Source organism: Pleurodeles waltl, chromosome 8 (genome assembly GCF_031143425.1).
Source record: "Pleurodeles waltl isolate 20211129_DDA chromosome 8, aPleWal1.hap1.20221129, whole genome shotgun sequence".
In the NCBI taxonomy this organism is placed as follows: Eukaryota; Metazoa; Chordata; class Amphibia; order Caudata; family Salamandridae; genus Pleurodeles; species Pleurodeles waltl.
In genome coordinates this window covers 697,201,571-697,222,022 of record NC_090447.1, presented here as the reverse complement: position 1 = coordinate 697,222,022, position 20,452 = coordinate 697,201,571, and the positions used below count along the sequence as shown (strand labels likewise).

Below are 20,452 nucleotides of genomic sequence, written 5' to 3'. Positions count from 1 at the left end.
CTGATTGGCTGACAACTCTTCAACAAGGAAGCCGCTGAAGTGTTGTCTGCCATGTTGGGACTCTGCTTCAGCTGAGTCCCAGAAAAAAGGTAAAAAATCAAGAAAAGGGGCCAGGGTATGAACACCCTGATCCCTTAGCTCTGGTGGTGGGGTCCAAAGGGCCCCCCAGGGCTAAAAAGCATTTTTTTAAATGTTACAGCCAGAGTCGTGCTGGATCTGCTGTAAAATAAAAAATGAAGCGCAGACTCTTGCACTTTGTTATTATAAAGCCCCTGGATGAGTCAAGTCCTGGGGCATTTGCTGAAAAATGTGTGGGGAGAGCTCCTGGCCTCCTCCCACTGCCCTGGGGACTGCCACCTCCCCCCCAGGGGAAAAAAAATCAAATATCAACGAAGGCCACGCCCCACCCCTGGGCCCTGCGGATCACCACCTTCCTGGGGCTTTATCTAGTTGAAGAGGGGGCCGCACAGCCTCCCTCATGAAGCCAATGATGACCCTGGTAACCGCCATCCCCCAGGGCCGTCTTCCGATATGTACCTGGGTGCCCACCCACGGGACATAGCTATTTGCTGTGGCTTGGCTTGGCTTGGCTTGGCTGCAGCCAAGCCTCTGCAAACACATCAATTTTTGACAGTGGGAGCTGTCAAACAGGTACTGGTGTCAAAAACCAAAACTTTCATCTCTGTACCCTGCACACGTGCAGGGAACAGAGATGAAATGCTTCAGCAAACACAGAGCTGCTGTTAAAGCAGTTACGTGGTTGCTGAAGCAATGGCACCGCGAGGGAAGCTTAAAGGCTATCCCACAGTGCCAGATAGCCCGTATCGGGCTTGTGTTAAACAAAAAACATTACAAAACAAAAGCATGTAGGGACCGAGGGGGAGCCCTTCTGAAGGTCACAGACCTTCACAGTGTATGTTGAGTGTTCGAGTCCAGCCAGATTATGTTCCTGTTTTTTTTTTTAGCACAAAAATACTCATACTGAAAGGTAATATCACTCTTTTTAAATTTGAAATGCATTTTTATTTTTAACCTATCCAGAAATAGCTCATTCTCAGTATGTCCTATATCAAACCTAAAAAACTATCTATCTCTGTCCCTTTCACTCCCTATCACTTTTAGTCTTTCTCTCAATCACGCACCCACTCAGAGACTTGTGCAGCCACTCACAGCCCCAGTCAAACCCTCATGCACCCAACCACAGACCAACTCATACAGTTACACATCTACTCACAGATCTACTCAGACTATCACACACCCACTCACAAACATACTGACACCCTCATGCACCCACTCACAGACCTACGCACACACTGGTGCACCCACTAAAACACTGATGAACGCACTCTCACACCCAGACAGGCAATCTGACAGCCAGAATTACCCCCAGATACACCCTCTCAAACCCAGAAAGGCAGCTGCCAACTCCCGCTGCGCATGGCCAAAGGGCCGTGCACAACAGGGCTTGGGTGGTTAGGGCAAGTTGCCACAGGGTCTGGCTGCAGGCCAGGTCTTGCGGGCAACCTCCGCTGCGCACTGGTGAAGGTCGTGCACAGTGCAAGGGTGGGTGCTTATAGGGGGTTGGCCTGTGTGGTGGTGGTTGGATTGACATATATTCATGAAAATTACATTATAGTTAGAAAATAGAATTTTATAAAAACATGGAAATTCCTTTAAAAAACCAAACATTCCAGGGACGTTATAGTTAGGCTCACATTTTAAACATACGAAACCATAGAACTCACCAGTTATAGTTAGAATTACCTCAAGTAACTGTAACTTGTGACCTAAGGTAACTATAACTCGTGCCCTCCTTATGCACTGTGAAGGACCACACAAATTAGGGCACTCATGACATCTTTGATAACAACATTGATAATATCAATGTAATATTTGCAGTAAAAGTTTTGACGAAAAAACTGTGCATGGAAGGAGCACAAGCTATAACCTTTTTTTCAAGTGTATGTGTATATAGGTGTGTGATATATATATATATATCAACAAAGTCACATGCTATCTCTAACACAAGGAAAGCCTGCACTCCAAGATGTTTAATCTGCAGCAATTTATTGATCCGGCTGACTTGTTTGGACTATACTGACTTTTTCAGAAAAGACTGAGGTTGAAACACGTTAGTCAGATCAATAAATTGCTGCAGATTAAACATCTTGGACTGTGGGCTTTCCTTGTGTTGGAGATAGCACAGATCTTTGTTGATATTAGGGCGGGTCCTTCGCCTGCTGCCCAGCGTGTGCGTGTACGTGTGTGTGTGTGTACGTGTGTGTGTGTGTGTGTGTGTGTATATATATATATATATATATATATATGTATATATGTATCTTTCTCCCCTCCAGGAGCCTCTCTTCTTTCTGAGGCTAAAAAGGTCCCAATTCAAAAAGAGAGAAATAAGGCAGCACTACCAGAAACGAGATTCAAATAATTATTTCTTCATTTATTGTAAAGTGCTCAGTGCTTGTAAAATTGGCAATGCGTTTCGGCCTTAGCCTTTGACAGGCCATAGAGTTCATTGTGATAGAGTGCCCTTTTATATCCCAAGAAAAAACACTCCCTCTTCACACACATCCTCCACAACCTATAGGGCATTGTCCATCCAGTCCTGGTTTTCCAATGTTCTTCTTGTTGCTTATTTTGAAGTACCTTAATGGGAGTACTGAATGGACCTATGCTAGGTAATGTATAAAACATAATACATTGTCCTGTAATATACTAAGGAGTATTTTTAATATTTTTAATAATGTAATTAAACCTGGTAAAGTACCAAATTAATAGTCATGTCTATTTTCACCCCTTAACAAATACGTTATAATGACCACAAGCTACTTTCTTAACAATGATTCATTCTCTCATCTTTGTATAACTCCCATATTTGCTCCAAAATATCTAAGACTGGCATGTCCTATCAGTTGTTGCTATACTGCTAACCAATTAATTCAATTTGCCTGATTATCATTTAGGGAATATTTAGGGTAAAAGACATTATCATCATTGTAGATGTCTTTATATTGAAAAATAATCAGATACTCACAAGTATCAAAAATTAATGCACATTACATGTCAAATGATGTGCACTGTAAGTTATCTCTATCATTGCACTTTTCAGGTCAAGTACCTCTCAAAAGTGCAAACACATTATTGTACAGAAGATGTTTAAAATTGATGTTATAAAACATAATACTTCAATAACTCACGGTAAATACAATATGTCTAAACCCATTAATTTCTATTAAAAAATAATAATATATTAAATAATTTCTTCCCGTTGTTGTTAAAAATTATTCCACAAATTGTTCTAATTCTGATTTAATAGAGACTAAAGAGATTTTAGTGACTGAGGAAATTTTTGGGGGGAGAATGCCCTATAAAGTGCCTGTGCCTAACTCTAAAAAAATCTACTTTATATTATTTTTTACATTGAAATACCATGTAAAGTGCACCTGCCTTACGTTCAAAAAATATTTTTTTCTATTTGTTACGGATGATGATCAGAAAGTGAGTTCCTGAGGGAATGTGATGCTATTAATTGTGTTTGTGCAATGACTTTGTGTTTTACCACTGCGCATATTAGTTGCTCAATGTTCACCAGTAGCACATTATATGTGTTGTTCAGTTCAGCTGCCTATTGGCTTTGACATATTAGACATGACATTTGATATTTAGGTTAGCTAGACATTACATTTGATATTTAGGTTAGCTGCCTATTGGCTTTAGCGTGGGGTTAGACATTGCAGTTGAGACATTGCAGATGAGCTGTGTTTTTCCAAGCTGTGTTTTTCCACAAGATGGACCAAGCTGTTTTCTTCACACCGGACCTTAGCTGATAAGAGCACGTAGATTTTGTGTTTACCTCGCAATCCAGTCTGAGAGCGAGTGAGCTCAGGAGAATTGGCCCCTCTCCAAGGTTATTCGGCTCTCACACTGAGTTTGCTTTTAAGGATGACTCTGGGCTACAGTGAGTTAGATTTAAATCTGCTTGACTTCAGACAGGAACTAGATGTCAGTTGCCTGCCTCCTGTTTGGGTAGAGAATCTCTTTCTCGCAATTGACCGGAGTCATCAACTTTCAGACCCCAGAAAGATGAAGCTGAGCTATAGGCCCTACCGTGATGACATTTTGACTTTTATGCTTTGCTTTGAAATTATGCTATACTAAGTGTCTTCACCTATATTTGCTGTGTACATTGCAACTGAGAAGTACTTTGATATATTTTGCTTTCATTGCTGCGACTACTTTTGAACGTGTGCTTCCAATCTACTAATTTCGTCTCTCAGGAACTTGTGGGTGGGGAATTAACAACAATAAATGTCTTCTTTAAACTCAGAGGTGCATTCCAGAGAGGTTCTGTAAGCTTGGTTATGAGATAAGAGGGAAAGCAGAACAGGGAGATACCTGTTCATCTTATTGTTACTTTTACTATCTAACTCCTGTCAGATTTCTTCTCACTGTGATTTATTATGTAATTCTAATAGAACTTAATAACATTGTTGGGATCCAATATCACAGATGAGCATGTAGCTTTGCATCTGCACCGATTCAGTTGTCTGCAGATGATGTTCTTGATTTCCACCTCTGAGATTGGGATTGATGCATGGTATCCCATAATACTGCAGTCCTGTATATTCTCCATTGTGTGTCCCAAATGTGCTTTGCCATGGACTATGTCATGTCTTTATTATTAATTGCTCTTAGATGTTGGAGTATACTGGGTTTTAGCTTGTTCACAGTACTGCCTACATATTTTTTTACTGCATACACATTCCAATACGTAAATTACAAATGTTTCACAAGTAATTATTTCTCAAATTTTCATAATCTTTCCATTATGCATTTGAAAGATGTAAGTGTTTTTTTCAATGGAACATGCTTTGCATTTCCCACATTTTCAGATTCCAAATTTATTCTGGTCTAACCAGTTCGAAATATGTTTCTTCTGTGGGGCCATGTAACTCTTGGACAAATCTTCTCCTAGGGAAAATGCTTTTTTGTATGTAACTTTTGGATGAACTGGTAGCATCCCTTTCAATGTCTCATTCAATCGCAATAAATTCAAATTTTTATTCAACAATTTTTTAACCTCAGGACTAGCAGTGTCAAAACTCATAATGTATCTTATCTCATGTCCCTAAGCAGTCGCTAAGATATTCTTGTTTTTAGGTGTCAAGAGTTCATTTCGTTTACGTTTTCTCACCCTCATCATTGCATCCTTCAATACAGTATCCTGATATCGTCTTTGTATAAAGCGCATATACATATCTTCCAATTGTCTTTCAAAGGCAGAGTTATCTGAACATTTATGCCTAACCCTCAAAAATTCACCATATGTTATACTCCATTTGAGAGCTTTAGGATGGCCACTCAAACTATTTACACTTGTGGGCTTTCTGTAAATCTGTGTGCATATCATACTTTCCTTTACATCCAGATAGGCAATGTTGGTTGTACTAGTTTCATATATGGATTTTAACAGTTGTGGGTTATTGATGAAAGAGATGATAAATTTCTCTAGTACTTATTGTTCTCCCTCCCAAATCAAGAATAGGACATCAATATACCGGACCCATAATACCACATGTTCTAAGTTTTCTTGATTGCTGTCGCACCAAATTGTTGTTGCTTCCCACCAACCCATAACTAGATTGGCATACATTGACACAAAGGAAGTACCCATTGCTGTTCCTCTCTTTTGTAAATAGTATTGACCATCTGAGAGGAAAATGTTATGAGTTAAAAAATATTGCAACATCTCCAAAATCATCTCTGTATGCTATACTAAAACAATGTACCTTGCTCTTAAAAATTATTTGCAAGCCTTAAGGCCATCTTCATGTCTTATGGAGGTGTAGAGGGAAACAACATCAATTGTAGCCATAATGTATTCGTTCTTCCATGGGATGTTATTAATCTGATTGAGAAAGTCCATAGAGTCTCTCAAATAGGACAGAAGACTAGGAACACAGGAAAACATTTATATCCACAAATCTTGAAGTGTTTTCTAATATAAATCATATGGAACTCACTATTGGTCTTCCTGGTGGATGTGTTTTGTGCTTATGTATTTTTGGCAAGACGTATATTGTTGGAATAATGGGATCATCTATCTTTAAATACTTCACTTCTTCCTCTAGAAGACCTGCATCTTGCCATTTTTTCAATTTATCATATTCCACCATATTCTCAACCATAGGGTTCTTGCTTAGCTTGATATAACTTGCTTTATCATTGAATTGACTCACTGCCTCCTTGACGTATTCTGTACGATCAAGGAACACAATGATGCCTCCCTTATGAGATGCTTTGATAAGGATATCATGTTTTCTCAAATCTTTCAATGCTTCCCAATCTTCTTGCCTCATGTTAGTTTGTTTGTTTTTGTCTGTATCCCGAGCAACTCTCATCAAGCCTTCTACCATCACTTCTTGAAATAGATCTATCTTATTTCCCACGGGCAGTTGAGGACAGAATCATGTTTTAGGTTTACATCCACTAGAAACTGTATCATCTGTTGTAATACCAATAACGTGGCATAGTTCTTGATCAGGTAGAATTTGCTCATTTATCATACTAGAAACTGTATTATCTGTTGTAATCCCAACAACATGGCATAGTTCTTGATCAGATAGAATTTGTTCATTTATCATACTAGAAACTGTATTATCTGTTGTAATACCAACAACATGGCATAGTTCTTGATCAGACAGAATTTGTTAATTTATCATATCATCATTGTCTTTGGACTCATCTCTATCAGGCTTCTAAGATGTTCCATCGCTCCAATGTTTATAAGAGATATCTCTTGTGATTTACCCTTTGATTCCAATTTATTTTGTTGACTTCTTGAAGCAAAATACTTTTTTAATTTGAACTTTTTAAAAAACTTATATAAGTCAATTCTAGCAGTGGCAAGGTCCATTCCAACCATGGGGCAAAAAGTCAACCCCTTATTTAATAATCTGATATGCTTATCTTGTAATACTCTTGAGGACAGATTGATGACTAAATCCTCTTGCTGTGTCCACTTCTTGATATTTATTGTTCGCCTCCTCTTTTCTTGCCTTTTCCTCTTCCATCTCCTTGTGCTCATTTTGTTTTGTGGGCGTCTTCCCCTCTGTCTCGTTTCCATGTCAAAGAGGCGCATCTCTCCTGATAAGTCCAATGCTGAACATTTTATTAAGGGGAATGTGCCACCCGAACTCAAATCAGAGCTTTCAGCACTTGACACGGTCTTATCTTTCTCAATTGTCTTATCCGTATGTTGTTTAGCATAAAAGGAATCAAAACGTCTTGCATATGTATGTATTCTCCCCATGGAGTAATCTGCCTCGTCTCTGTTGAATTTCTTTAGTTTTTTCTCTTGTACCTTCTTTTCGTGTGTTTCCAATCGTTTTTCCATTGAACGTAACACATTTTTTACATCCTCTGATGCATTTACTGATTCCAATTGATCTTCAATTTCTTTTATTCTTTGTAATATTTTATCCAATTTTCTTTCTGCTTGAATAATTAATGTTTGCATTATTTTAAAAGAGCATTCCATTGGATCAGTTTGCCACAGTTTAAGTAGGTCAGCATCCATATCATTAAGTGTAGGCAATACAAATATCCTCAATATTTTTTGAGGGATTTTTTCTCCCATCATTTATTCACTTCCATTTTTTTAGCCTGTTCAAGTTCCTTTATTTGCATGTTTTGCATAGGTTCTTGATTTTTGACAGTTATATGTATACACATATATATATATATATATATATATATATATATACACACACACACACACACACAAACACACACATCAAAGTTTCACTTACCTTAAATATACTTACCTTGCGTTGTAAAGGCATGCATGCTGAAAAATTGTGCTGTAAAGGCAATGCGTGGTAAAGGCATGCATTCTAATGCACGCATGGTTCCGTCATACAACTATCTTGGGTAGTAGTAGTAAGCAGAGCAGTCAGGCTTACTGCAAAGGAAAACAGGTAAAAAATGGCCATGTCATAGAACTCTTTTTTTAAAAGAAATTTGTTATAGGTTGCAGCCTACCAAACACCGCACAACTGTCTGTGTCATCTTGGGGAGTTTCAGAAAGTTGACCTGTGAATGCATTCTGCCCGCTGCTGGCTATTGGCTTTGTATTTTGTAACTCACATTTTCTTACTTCTCATTTGGTGGCTTAGGCTGTCCAGGTTGAGTTTGTTCCTCCCCTTGCCAAAGCTGTGTTTACTGTATTCTTCAGTTAATTTGTCTTCTGTCCACAGGCCTTTAAAACTTGTTCTTATCGCGTAATGTTTGCTGGGCATTTAAAGACCAAGTCAAATCTCACGCTCTGTCACAAGGGAGCCTGGTGTTTCATTTGCTTTTGACTTAAAAGTTAGGGTGTTTACAGGAAAGAGAAATGCAGATTATTTTCCCTATGGAGCCTGCATATTCCCCTTTTTTTAAACAATGCCTTTTGAGATGGTTATCTTGTTCTCCAGCTGCACAAACCTCGATCTGTGATTATTCAATGTATCACTCGAGTACCTTTTGGAAACTCACTTCAGAAAAACTACAAAGTGTGAATGAGCATTTTTATTGGCAAGACGTTCTTTTCCAGTTGATTTGCCTACTCTTCAAAACACAAGCCACTTTAGTAATGCACATATTTGCAGTGCTTTTCTAATACCTCAATATTTTAGCAGCAAGCATGGATTTATATTTAAGTCATAAAGCCGTTGTTTTTCCATCTCGATTACTTTTACTTTGCTTGCTATTCATTAAATTAAATGTGTCTTGTCGCATACACACAAAGTGATTTCTCAGCATTCCCAACAGTTTATTAAAATAAAAGGAACTAGCTTTCTTGAAAAAAATGCAGTTCCGGAAATCAAATGTCAAATAAATCTCAAGAAAAATGTTGGCCAATGAACTAAGTCCGAACGCCTAAAGTTGTGTAGTTTCTTAAACATTTAAAAGCTTTGTGCCCTAGATAAGAATGAGAAGGAGTGTGCGATGCAGGCATGTTGCCTCAAGTCGTGCCCCTGCAACTGGTGATGGCATGAAAAAGTGATAACATTAATATGTGAAACAAATTAGTCTAGGGCAAGGGTGTCCAACTTAAGTCCAGGAGGGCCAGATCCATGACAGATTTGCAGGATATCCATGACATATATTTGCATGCAAGAAATTAAGACAGTTATTCATTTCGCTCATCTGAGGTCACCTTGAAAATCTAGCATAGACAGCCTGGCCTCCCACTATGATGGAAACTATTCTCTAACAGACATGATAGCGCGAGAATGATACTGCCTTCCTACCTGGCTTCATGCAAGAAGCAAGCCAGAGACAGTTTCTATTCAATTCAACACAAACAGTGGCAACTTCTAACGATTTCACATATAGGGCCACACCCAACATTTTCTGCAACTTGCCAGGCTGTAAGGAGGCACAGTGTTTGCACAAACTATAACAGATCCAGTTCTGCTTAAGAGGCTTACCACTGGTTCTCTAATGTGATCATCCTTCACCAGCCACAGTGCACGTGAGGAGGCCTATTTATACAGGTCGATGCTCTTGTGCAACAAAAGAATAGTAAAGTAACCAGTTTTATAAAGTGGTTGCTAGTTCAATATGTCACTTTCAAAGTACCATAAATATCAGGTGTTCATGTCACCCAATTTATGTCTAGTGAGGAAAAAGGGTGGAGCCCACTCTGTTTGGATTTACCATGGCCTGCAAGTCATGCTCAGATGCCAGCAGGAAGCACTTTACTTGTGAGCAAACTTGGTGTCTGCCCATGACTGACTCTGTCCCAGCCCATCCCACCTTTCTGATACAATCATCTGTTGCAAAAACTCTTCGTCCCCCGGTAGGCTTAACCACACCTGGCTCTCAGCAAAGGCATGACTCGCTGACAGCCATCCTCTAACCTCCCAAAGTGCCTAGAAACTCTGCTAATAGGCACCCTCGAGCACAGTATCAATTCCACTGCTGCATGCTTGATCTTTGAAGTCATCAGGATGCCCTAGCGCCTGCCAAATAAAGCGGAGATCGCAGTGCTCATCCCAAGAAGGGAGATTAGGGTGGTGGACAAAAGCTAGACCTCAGTCGCAACGTTATGTTCATTGCACTGGTGCAAGAGAAGTCAGATATCGCCGTTTGGACATCTTTGTCCTGGTTAGTCAGTGCAATTGTCTTATTATTTAACATGTTGATGTGCTGCAAATGTCATCACATAACTGCATCAGTACGAGTGTAACATATGCATTCCAGAAGTGTTGGTTCAACACTACACTAGCACTGGTGCAATGCATGTAATCCTACGCCAAGTGGGATTGTAAAATGCACTTAAGGAGCAAACACCTTCTTCAGCGCAAACCACGTAGACACGTTTTTATAAAACATATTACCTGATTTCTTGATGGCAGTATGAATGATGTCACGAATTGCAGCCTGAACAGGGCCTGGCTATTGTTGGCAGCTGTTGCATGCCACTACCACAATGGCCCCATATGACAAACAAAGTGGCTTTGTCAATGTTTTCAAGACATATTGTACAGCGGTGCTGGCTGAAAAGCAGCAGGGCTGAAAGTAAAAAGGATAAAAAGCTCTATGACGCGGTTAATAATGGCTGTGTCATACAGTTGTTTTTCTTTGTTTTCAGTCATGTTGCAACATGGCTAAGAAACATTGACAAAGCCAATAGAGCTTGCATAAGCAAGACCTACTGGCTTTGCTAACGTTTGCTAACCTAAAGCCATGTTGCACAACAGGTCGCCTGCTGTGCACCATATAAAAAAAAAAACACAATAACAAAGGCAATAGATTTTGCATAGGTGAAACCTACTGGCTTTGCTAATGCTTGTTACAATCCAGTCAAGGCAGAGCCTTAGTAAGGGGTGAGCTGAGAAGAAAAATAAACTTTAAACCAGATGATTATTTCATGCACCTACATATTCCTGTGCCACTGTTTCAGGAATAAAGAGGAAAGCTGCAGCTGAGTCTGCTTTTGCCTTTTGTTGTGAAGACAAATTGCCACTTAATTATCTGTGCAAAGCGTTCTGGGCCTAGAAATGCCCATGAGAGCTTAAGAAATAACTGCAGTTCTTCAGGGTACTGTCAAAGAAAGGTTCGCCATTACAAACTGGAGCAGGCAGCTAGGATAAGAACTCCAGCTTATGTATTTTATAGGGGTAACATGCTCTGGTAGATTCATGTCACTGTGAGAGTTTTGTTGATACTACTATAAGTATTTTTCTATACCACAATTTGCCATTCCAACGCTCTGAACAGAACACATTTTTGATGTGAGATTGTCAGTACATTCATTCATTCCTCTAATGTGAAACAGTGAGGATGGAGGGCATTCATTCTTGAATTCCTAAATAATGGTCTTGTCAGGGCTAGTGAGTGCTATATAAATGGAATTTCAATATTGAAGCTATCAAAATAATATTGGAGAATTGTACAACACTGGTTCATTATAATATACTGAAGTCTGAATTGGATTTCAGAAAGCTATGTCAGCCGTTTATAGGTTCTGCCTGCACTGCGCTTGCGAAATTTATTGTTTTTAATATAAATTTTAAAAGGGGCTTACATCCGCTGTCGCGTAGGCTCTCATTATCCTAATGAGACTACTGGATTTTTGGGTGGCAGGATCGTTCACAGTGTGGGGGACTAAGTCTAACCCACGGCGAAGGACCCTTGTCACCCCAAATCCGGGTTGAGCTCCGGCTAACTAGCAGTGCCTCATCTCTCCCAAAAGGAAGAGACAATTGGGCAGCCGAGCGCATGACATCTTAGTGCTTCCCAGGGAAGTCGTGGTCACTCAGATCCCAACCAGTTCTCACATACACAGTGTGGTCTCATATATAAATGACAAAGGCAGTTTGAGTTTTAAAGATTGGTTTAATAAAACAATGGCATTTTAAATAACAAGGCGTGAGCCGCAATAACCAGAGCCATATAACACAGTAGGATTGAAACAGTAATGAGGAGAGTGAAACATAAGAATAACGCTATCATAGTGCTACTAGATTACGTTCTCTCTTCTAAGTTCTATTTTGAGCACAGCATGTTAAGCTCTAAGCCTGCCTTTCAGGTTCCCTCAGGAGGACATCAACCCTCATACCTGAGCAAAGGCCTGTGATCGGGATCAGCATCTGCAACAGGGCAGTCAGCGTCTAGTTGTGGTTCCCTGGTCGGAATCTCCCTCTCACGTGTACCAGGACTAGGAAGTGTTTTTATAACTAACACGCCGGTGTTCTAAGAAACGTCCCTACGTAAGAATGTGTACTTTCTTCGAACCCTAAAGACTAAACTTCTACCACGTCTATCGACAATGCACCAGACTGTATCCTTGACTGAAGCACAGAGCGAGCAAGAATGTATTGTTTGAGAACTCCAGTGCTGAAGTAAACTAAACAGTGTGATAGAAGAAAATAAAACAAGACCGTAAAACTGGTTATTGAAAAATAACAGTGCGAGGCTAAATAAAATGCATCTAGGACAGAGTGCACAGAGGCCTAATACTGTCAGCAAACACGCAAAAGCTACATAAAAAAATGGCTACACTACACCGCCCTCTTGTTTTTCATTGGTTCTTGTGCTTGCCACTTACTTTTCATCTTCTATTGGCTGTAGCACTATTTCCTGTATTTGCCAGTGCTTGATCTTCATGTGTTTGCTCACATCAGTGTCCCGTGGCTCAAGTACTGTTTTCATTCGCTCTGGTAGGTGGAACTTCTTCGTTTACACTGTGTTTTTTGTTTAAGTTTACCTAATCTCTCCCCGCCCAGCGCGCATTTGAAGTGTTCTTGTCGCCGGCATGTTTTCCTGTTTCTCCCTTTGATTTAAACTTTTGTGTTACCACGCATTTCAAGCGTGATTGCGAACCACCGTCGCGACTCGAACCTAGCTCCCCAGCGGTTCATTTTTTATATTTGTTTTATTGTTTGTTTATAAGATTTTGTTTCTTAAAAGAGCAATCATGTAATTGCTCTCTGGTACTTTATGCCTGTTTCATTATGGCGGCTCAGGAAGTCGATCTGAGACACCCCTCCCCGAAAGTACATGCACCCTTTAATGCTGAGGTTGTCGCAACGCTGTACTATGGGACCATGGGGGGCCCTGCATCAGGTTTAAATACGCAGCTATGGGAGCACACGTTTATCAGATGGTTTTGAGAGCCTTTGCTGTATCCTGTGCATATCTGCTATGAACCCCGCAATGGTAGGACAGGTGAGGCGGTCTACAGTGTAGTGTTTAGGTTGACTGGAATTTTCGTCATTTGAGACCGCTGTGTTTATTCGTCCCTTCCTTGTGTTTGCTGCCTTTATATATAGACAATCCCTGACTGAGCATCCCCATTTTGGCTGGCGGTGAACTTGAATATGTATATTTTCTAGATTTGCTTCGGACTAGGTATTTCATGCTACCAATTAAAGTTATAAGCAATGTTTGCTCTCCATATATATGCCTACTTTTTCTACTGGCATACACATGCTGCAAGTAGTGTTTTTGCATTGCTCATTATGACCGTGATTTACCATTTACAGAATGGACTTGCTTCCCATCTTATCTACGAGGCTCGAGTTTGGTTGTTGAGATTGCAAGCGCCATTCAGGTAATATGGAAGTAGTGTCCTCTTATAAAGGAATAAATTCACCCTGCCCAAGGCACTTGGCAGTTTGGTTTGGCACTGTACCAGTGAGGCTGGTGTCTGCTAAGTGACAGTTTTGGGTCACCTGGGCTTTTATGGAAAGCCAATCGCATTTCTTCTGTCATAATGCTTCTGCTTGTGTATATAACAGTTTTATAATTGTATACCTCATTTCTGCCTTACAGAAATTTGCTGTAATACAATTACCATTCATTTCTGTCAGTACCAAGCGGCCCTAAATAGGTCCATTTGCATCATGTTTAGTGAAGGCTATTAGCTAATGTGCACACATTCTCAAAATAATCAAGAGGATTGTTAAACAGTGAAGCAAAGACGTTTGAACCACTTATTAAACTGAAATCCTGCAGTTCTCTGGCCCCATTTCCTCGCTAGCTCTTCTGATTGATCGAGGAGCTTGTTAATGTCTCGTCAGTCAATTTTCATAAAGACCTTTTAATCAAAGAGTAGTACATAATCCCGCCTCGCCTGATTTCCATTCACTTAACCGGACTGTTGAAATGCTGTTCACGCCGCATGAGGAAATGTCTGTTTGTGGAACACAGACGATTCCCCCCCCCATTTCTTTCCTTTCTTTGTTTGTATGTTTACACTTGTTAAACACAGAGTCCTAGTGAAAATGGAAGTTGTTTGTTTTCTTGTTTTAGGGTTGGCCTGCACAGGGCTTGTGCTTGCAAATTCTCTTTTAAACAAAAAACATCTTAACCCCTTCGCTGCCAGGCCTTTTCCCTCTCAGATGCCAAGCCTTTTTTGGCTATTTGGAGCAGTTTGCGCTTAGGCCCTCATAATGTTTTGTCCACAAAAGCTACCCACGCCACATTTGCGTAATTTTTTTCCAACATCCTATGGATTCTAGAGGTACCCAGACTTTGTGGGTTACCCACAGCTAAAATTTTGTTTAAAAAAAAAAATTGGAAAAAAGGGCTGCAGAAGAAGGCTTGTGGTTTTTTCCCTGACTATGGCACCAACAAATGGTTTGCGGTGTTAAAATCACCAACTTTGCAGATTTCAGGAACAGGGAGACTTGAATCAGAAAAACACATTTTTCAAACCAATTTTGGCATTTTAGTGGGACATACCCCATTTTTACAATTTGTTGCGCTTTCAGCCTCCTTCCAGTTAGTGACAGAAATGGTGGTGAAACCAATGCTGGATCCCAAAAAGCTAAACATTTCTGAAAAGTACACAAAGTTCTGATTTCAGCATGGGGTACTTTGTGTAGTTCCTACAGGTTTTCCTGCAGAAAATAACAGCTGAAATAAAAAAAAAATGAAATTGAGGTAAAAAAACAGCCATTTTCTCCACCTTTTACTCTGTAACTTTTTCCTGCGATGTCAGATTTTTGAAAGCAATATACAGTTACGTCTGATGGACTGTTCTGGTTGCGGGGTACATAGGGCTTGTAGGTTCATCAAGATCCCTAGGTAGCCAGAGTCAATAAATGAGCTGCACCTTGCAATGGGTTTTCATCCTATACCGGGTAAACAGCAATTCTTTTGCTGAAATATAAAGAGTGAAAAATAGGTATAAAAAATGCCTTTGTATTTCCAAAATGGGCACAAGATAAGGTGTTGAGAAGCAGTGGTTATTTGCACATCTCTGAATTCCGGGGTGCCCATACTAGGATGTGAATTACAGGGCATTTATCAAATAGATGTCTTTTTTACACACTGTCTTACATTTGGAAGGAAAAATTTTAGAGAAACACAAGGAGCAATAACACCTGTTTTGCTATTCTGTGTTCCCCCAAGTCTCCCGATAAAAATGGTACCTTACTTGCATGGGTAGGCCTAATGCTTGTGACAGGAAACGCAACATGGACACATCACATTTTTACATTGCAATCTGACGTGTTTTTTGCAAAGTGCCTAGCTGTAGATTTTGGCCTCTAGCTCAGCCGGCACCTAGGGAAATCTACTAAACCTGCGCATTTTCGAAAACTAGACACCTAGGGGAATCCAAGATGGAGTGAATTGTAGGGCTCTCACCGGGTTCTGTTACCCAGAATCCTTTGCAAACCTCAAAAATTTGGCCCAAAAAACATTTTTTCCCCTCACATTTCAGTGACAGAAAGTTCTGGAATCTGAGAGGAGCCACAAATTTGCTTCTACCCAGTGTTCCCTCAAGTCACCCGATAAAAATGGTACCTCACTTGTGTGGGTAGGCCTAGTGCCCGCGAAAGGAAATGCCCCAAAACACTATCTGGACACTTAAAGATGACCAAATACAAATCTACCTGTTTTTGTGGCGGGAGGGGGGGCACCTGCGTTTTTGGTCCTGGGCTCAGCAGCCTTCTAGGGAAACCTACCAAACCCAGATGTTTCTGAAAACTAGACACCTGAGGGAGTCCAGGGAGGTGTGACTTGCGTGGATCCCCCAGTGTTTTCTTACCCTGAATCCTCAGCTAGCCTCAAATTTAAGAAAAAAAAACAAAAAACTAATTTTTCCCACATTTCTGTGTGGGATCACCGCAGCGGGACAAGTTTCCTACCACCCAACATTCCCCTCAGTGTCCCGGTAAAAATGATACCTTACCTGTGTAGGTGGGCCAAGTGCCTGTGACAGGGAAGAGACAAAAACATGGCGAAATTTAGGGGGAACCAAAGCGGGTCCAAAAGGGCAGGTTGAAAAAAAACATTTTTAGTCTGACAAGTGCAGCAGAATTTTTATTGGTATAGATGAGACAATGCTGGGTGGTAGGAATTTTGTGGATTCCAGCAGATTCCAAAAGGTTCCATCACAAAAATGTGGGGAAAATGTGTGATTTCCAGCAAAGTTGGAGGTTTGCAGGGCATTGTGGGTACAAAAAATGGTGCGGGTACATGTGAAACACACCACCCTGGAATCACCCAGATGTTTAGTTTTGAGATGTATCTAGGTCTTGTGGATTTTTCTACATGGCGGCGTCCCAAAGTGCAGCCCTCACCATTCCAAGTGGGACGATTTTGAGAGTTATCCAAGCTATCATGGCCCAAATGTAAAAGCAAAACCCAAAATAATCAAATGTGCTCTTGCTTGCCGTGGGATAAGATGTTTTAGTGTGCGGGGGAGAGCTGAAAGACTGTTACCCTCTTCAGTTGGGGTGGGGGCATAACCAGGCCCATACTGGTTAGTAGCCACCACACTACTATTTTCTTTTTTTTTTCAATTCCCTGGCATCTAGTAGACTTTCTGCCCCCCTCACCCCCAGGTGTGTATCGGGGGTAATTGCCCCATCTGGTGGGCAGAACAACTTTGGCCCTATTTATTTGGGGTATGGCCATACCCCCACCCTCTTATTTTGGAAAAAAAAAATCTTCCCAGGTCTCTTGGGGGCAGATGGGCCTTCCAAAAATAGGCCAATCTGCCCCCAAGGGGCAGAAATGGAAAGCAGTAATGTGACCGCCCCACTCCCCCCCCCCGGGAGCACCCCTTGCCCAAGGGGCTGCCCCCCCCCCAAACAAAACACAAAGATATACACACACACCAATCCCTGGTGCCTAAGTGGTTTCTGCCGCCCTCCCCTGGGGGCAGATCGGCCTAATAGAAATAGGCTGATCTGTCCCCAAGGGGAGCAGAAATGGCCTAAAATAAATTTGCCCCCCTCAGGGGAGCGATCCTTGCCTAAGGGGTCGCTCCCCTTGCGTGAAATTGGCGCCCCCCCCATGAGCCGGTACCAGGACGTAATGGTTACGTCCTTGGCGCCTCAGCACCGCAGCCAAGGTCGTAACCGTTACGTCCCTGGCTGTCGAGGGGTTAAAACTGGCCTACCCCCCCCCAATTAATTACCATTTGTTTTGTTTATCACCCCGCTGTCCATTTCATCTCTCACCCCCGACCTCTTCCCAAGAAATATACAGAAGCAAACATGTAGATGTGTCTGTAGCAGTGTTCTGTACATCACAGCGCAAGCAGCTCAATGTCGTTTTCAGCATGGCCACAATGCTGCTGGAGTCTGCAGAAGTTCAAGGTTTATACTTTACATACCTGAACAAATACAGTGGTTCAACATGTAGACTTGCAAGTAGCACCCATAAAGGGAGAAGTGAAGACATTATGTTTCACATGCACGTGTGAAAAGTGAAACATATCTAAACCACAGTATAAATAGAGTGCTTACCCACAGATCAGCTGCACAGCAGTTTCCAAAGTACAAACGCCGAAAACGTATTAGAAAAGGAAACAGTGCCCCTTTACTGCTGTCTGGCAATGCTCTGTTATCCACCTGAAATTCTGTAAAACTTTTGCATATGGGATAACGTTCTCTAGCTGCGAGTGGTTGACTATGATAACACACTGTTGCCCTCATCTCATCCTAAACACCCACTTGGTATGGCTTCTAAAACTGTGAGAAGCTCACCCTCATCCCTTCGCGCCTCACAGCTTTGGGATCGCACTTTGCCAAGTTCTGCATTTTAAGACATATAAAGTAATGGCCCAAGCAATATTGGTAACATTAATTAACACTCCCTGCATTATTTTTAAATTGCACAACCAAGCCATATCTTACAACAACAAAAAAATATTATTCACATAGGCAAAACCTAATGCATTGATCAATGCTTGGTAGTTTTAACTCTCTACTCACCTGTCATTAAAAAAGCATTTCATCTATGCGAGAGCTCTTGGCTTTGTCTATGTGGTTTAGCAGGTTGTACAGTAGCACAGCTGCTAAAAGTAAAGAAATTAAGCTGATACACTGACCCAATCATAGTACTTTTTTTTCTTTACTTTTGAGACATGCTGCACATCAACAACAATACTGTACAACATGGCTAAACAAAACACTGACAAAGCCAATTGCTCTCACATAAGCCAATGCTAGTTTTAACATTTAGCACTCTTACTTGCACACTTCTAAGGCATTCCTATGGGTGAAAGGTAAACTAAAGAGGAAGGATTTGATTAGTCAAAAGGGCTTATTTTGCTATGCAGAGTTGGCAGTTTAAAAGCGGCCAGGCTAGGCTGCATTTGCAGACATAGAGCCATATTTTCCACCTTCTCATCGTATCATGATAAAATAAGTGCTGTAGTCTACTAGTGACCTTTAATTTTCCTGGCCTGTACATTTTGTACCATAAACTAGGGACTTAGAGGTAAGTTAATATACCCATCTGGGATCCGCCTATTGCATATGAACTTTTGAGGGGTCAGAGTACATGCACTGGGGCCTGTTCAGTAGGAGATCCATATAGGCTAGACAAATGGGACTGCATTTGGCAATCATATACTTCTCGAGATGCAGGTTAAGGTACTGTTCCAATGTACCTAAACCAGACCTAAATCCCTACTGCTTTTGAGAGATTGTAAGATGTTAATATGTTAAGAATAAACTTACCTATGACTTTCACAGTGGAATTTAATAGGGATATAGGCCTATATCAACTGGGAGTCATACAATTCCCTTTTTTTAAAACAGGAACAATGATGACTGAATGCCAAGATCCTGGAAGCCGGTCTTGCAAGCTAGATTGGTATAGTTGGCAATTAGAGGTGGCCACAGATACACCAAGTTTATAGGGACCTATGGGCACCCATACTGAACTAGGAGCTTTGTTGGCAGGGCTGTAGGAGGCTAACCTGGTTTGTAGTGGTACCAAGGGGTACTTACACTCTGCACCAGGTCCAGTTATCCCTTATTAGTGTAGAACAGGTGTTTCTAGCAGCTTAGGCTGCTAGAAAAGGTAGCTTAGCCGAGCAGCTCAGGCTGAACTAGGAGACGTGTAAAGCTCCTACTATACCACTGCTGTCATATGCACAATATCATAAGAAAACACAATACACAGATATACTAAAAATAAAGGTACTTTATTTTTATGATAATATGCCAAAAGTATCTCAGTGAGTACCCTCAGTATGAGGATAGCAAATCTACACAAGATATATGTACACAATACCAAACATATGCAGTAATAGCAATAGAAAGCAATGCAAGCAATGTACAGTCACAATAGATTGCAATGAGAGCACATAGGTACAGGGGCAACACAAACCATATACTCTAGAAGTGGAATGCGAACCACGAATGGACCCCAAACCTATGTGACCTTGTAGAGGGTCGCTGGGACTGTAGGAAAATAGTGAGGGTTAGAACAATAGCCCACCCCAAGACCCTTAAAAGTGGGTGCAAAGTGCACCTAAGTTACCCAGAGAGCACAGAAGTTGTGATAGGGGAATTCTGCAAGGAAGACCAACACAAGCAATGCAACAACGATGGATTTCCAGACGAGAGTACCTGTGGAACAAGGGGACCAAGTCCAAGAGTCACACTCAAGTCGTGAGGGGGCAGATGCCCAAGAAATGCCAGCTGAGGGTGCAAAGAAGCTGCTACTGGATGGTAGAAGCTGTGGATTCTGCAAGAACGAAGAGGACTAGGAACTTCCCCTTTGGAGGATGGATGTCCCACGTCGTGAAGAAGCTTGCAGAGGTGTTTCCGTGCAGAAAGACCGCAAACAAGCCTTGCTAGCTGCAAGGGTCGCGGTTAGGGTTTTTGGATGCTGCTGTGGCCCAGGAGGGACCAGGATGTCACCAATTGCGTGAGGAGACAGAGGGGGCGTCCAGCAAGACAAGGAGCCCACTCAGAAGCAAGCAGCACCCGCAGAAGTGCTGGAACAGGCACTACGAAGAAGAGTGAACCGGAGCTCACCCGAAGTCACGAAAGAAGGTCCCACGACGCCGGAGGACAACTCAGGAGGTCGTGCACTGCAGGTTAGAGTGTCGGGGACCCAGGCTTGGCTGTGCACAAAGGAAATCCTGGAAGAGTGCACAGGAGCCGGAGCAGCTGCAAATCACGCAGTACCC

The 20,452-nt window shown here is 41.4% G+C and overlaps 1 protein-coding gene and 1 long non-coding RNA gene across 4 annotated transcripts in view; one reads left to right on the top strand and one right to left on the bottom strand.

The window, feature by feature from the left end:
* The window catches only part of APOO (apolipoprotein O), a 769,977-nt gene that overhangs the window by 414,828 nt on the left and 334,697 nt on the right, over nt 1-20,452 (bottom strand). The window lies entirely within an intron of this gene.
* Nucleotides 12,654-20,452, top strand: part of LOC138250227 (uncharacterized) — a 155,759-nt gene continuing 147,960 nt past the window's right edge. For both annotated transcript variants that reach the window (XR_011194912.1, XR_011194913.1), the window contains exon 1: nt 12,654-12,725. This is a non-coding gene — a long non-coding RNA (uncharacterized lncRNA). The remainder of the gene's footprint in view (nt 12,726-20,452) is intronic.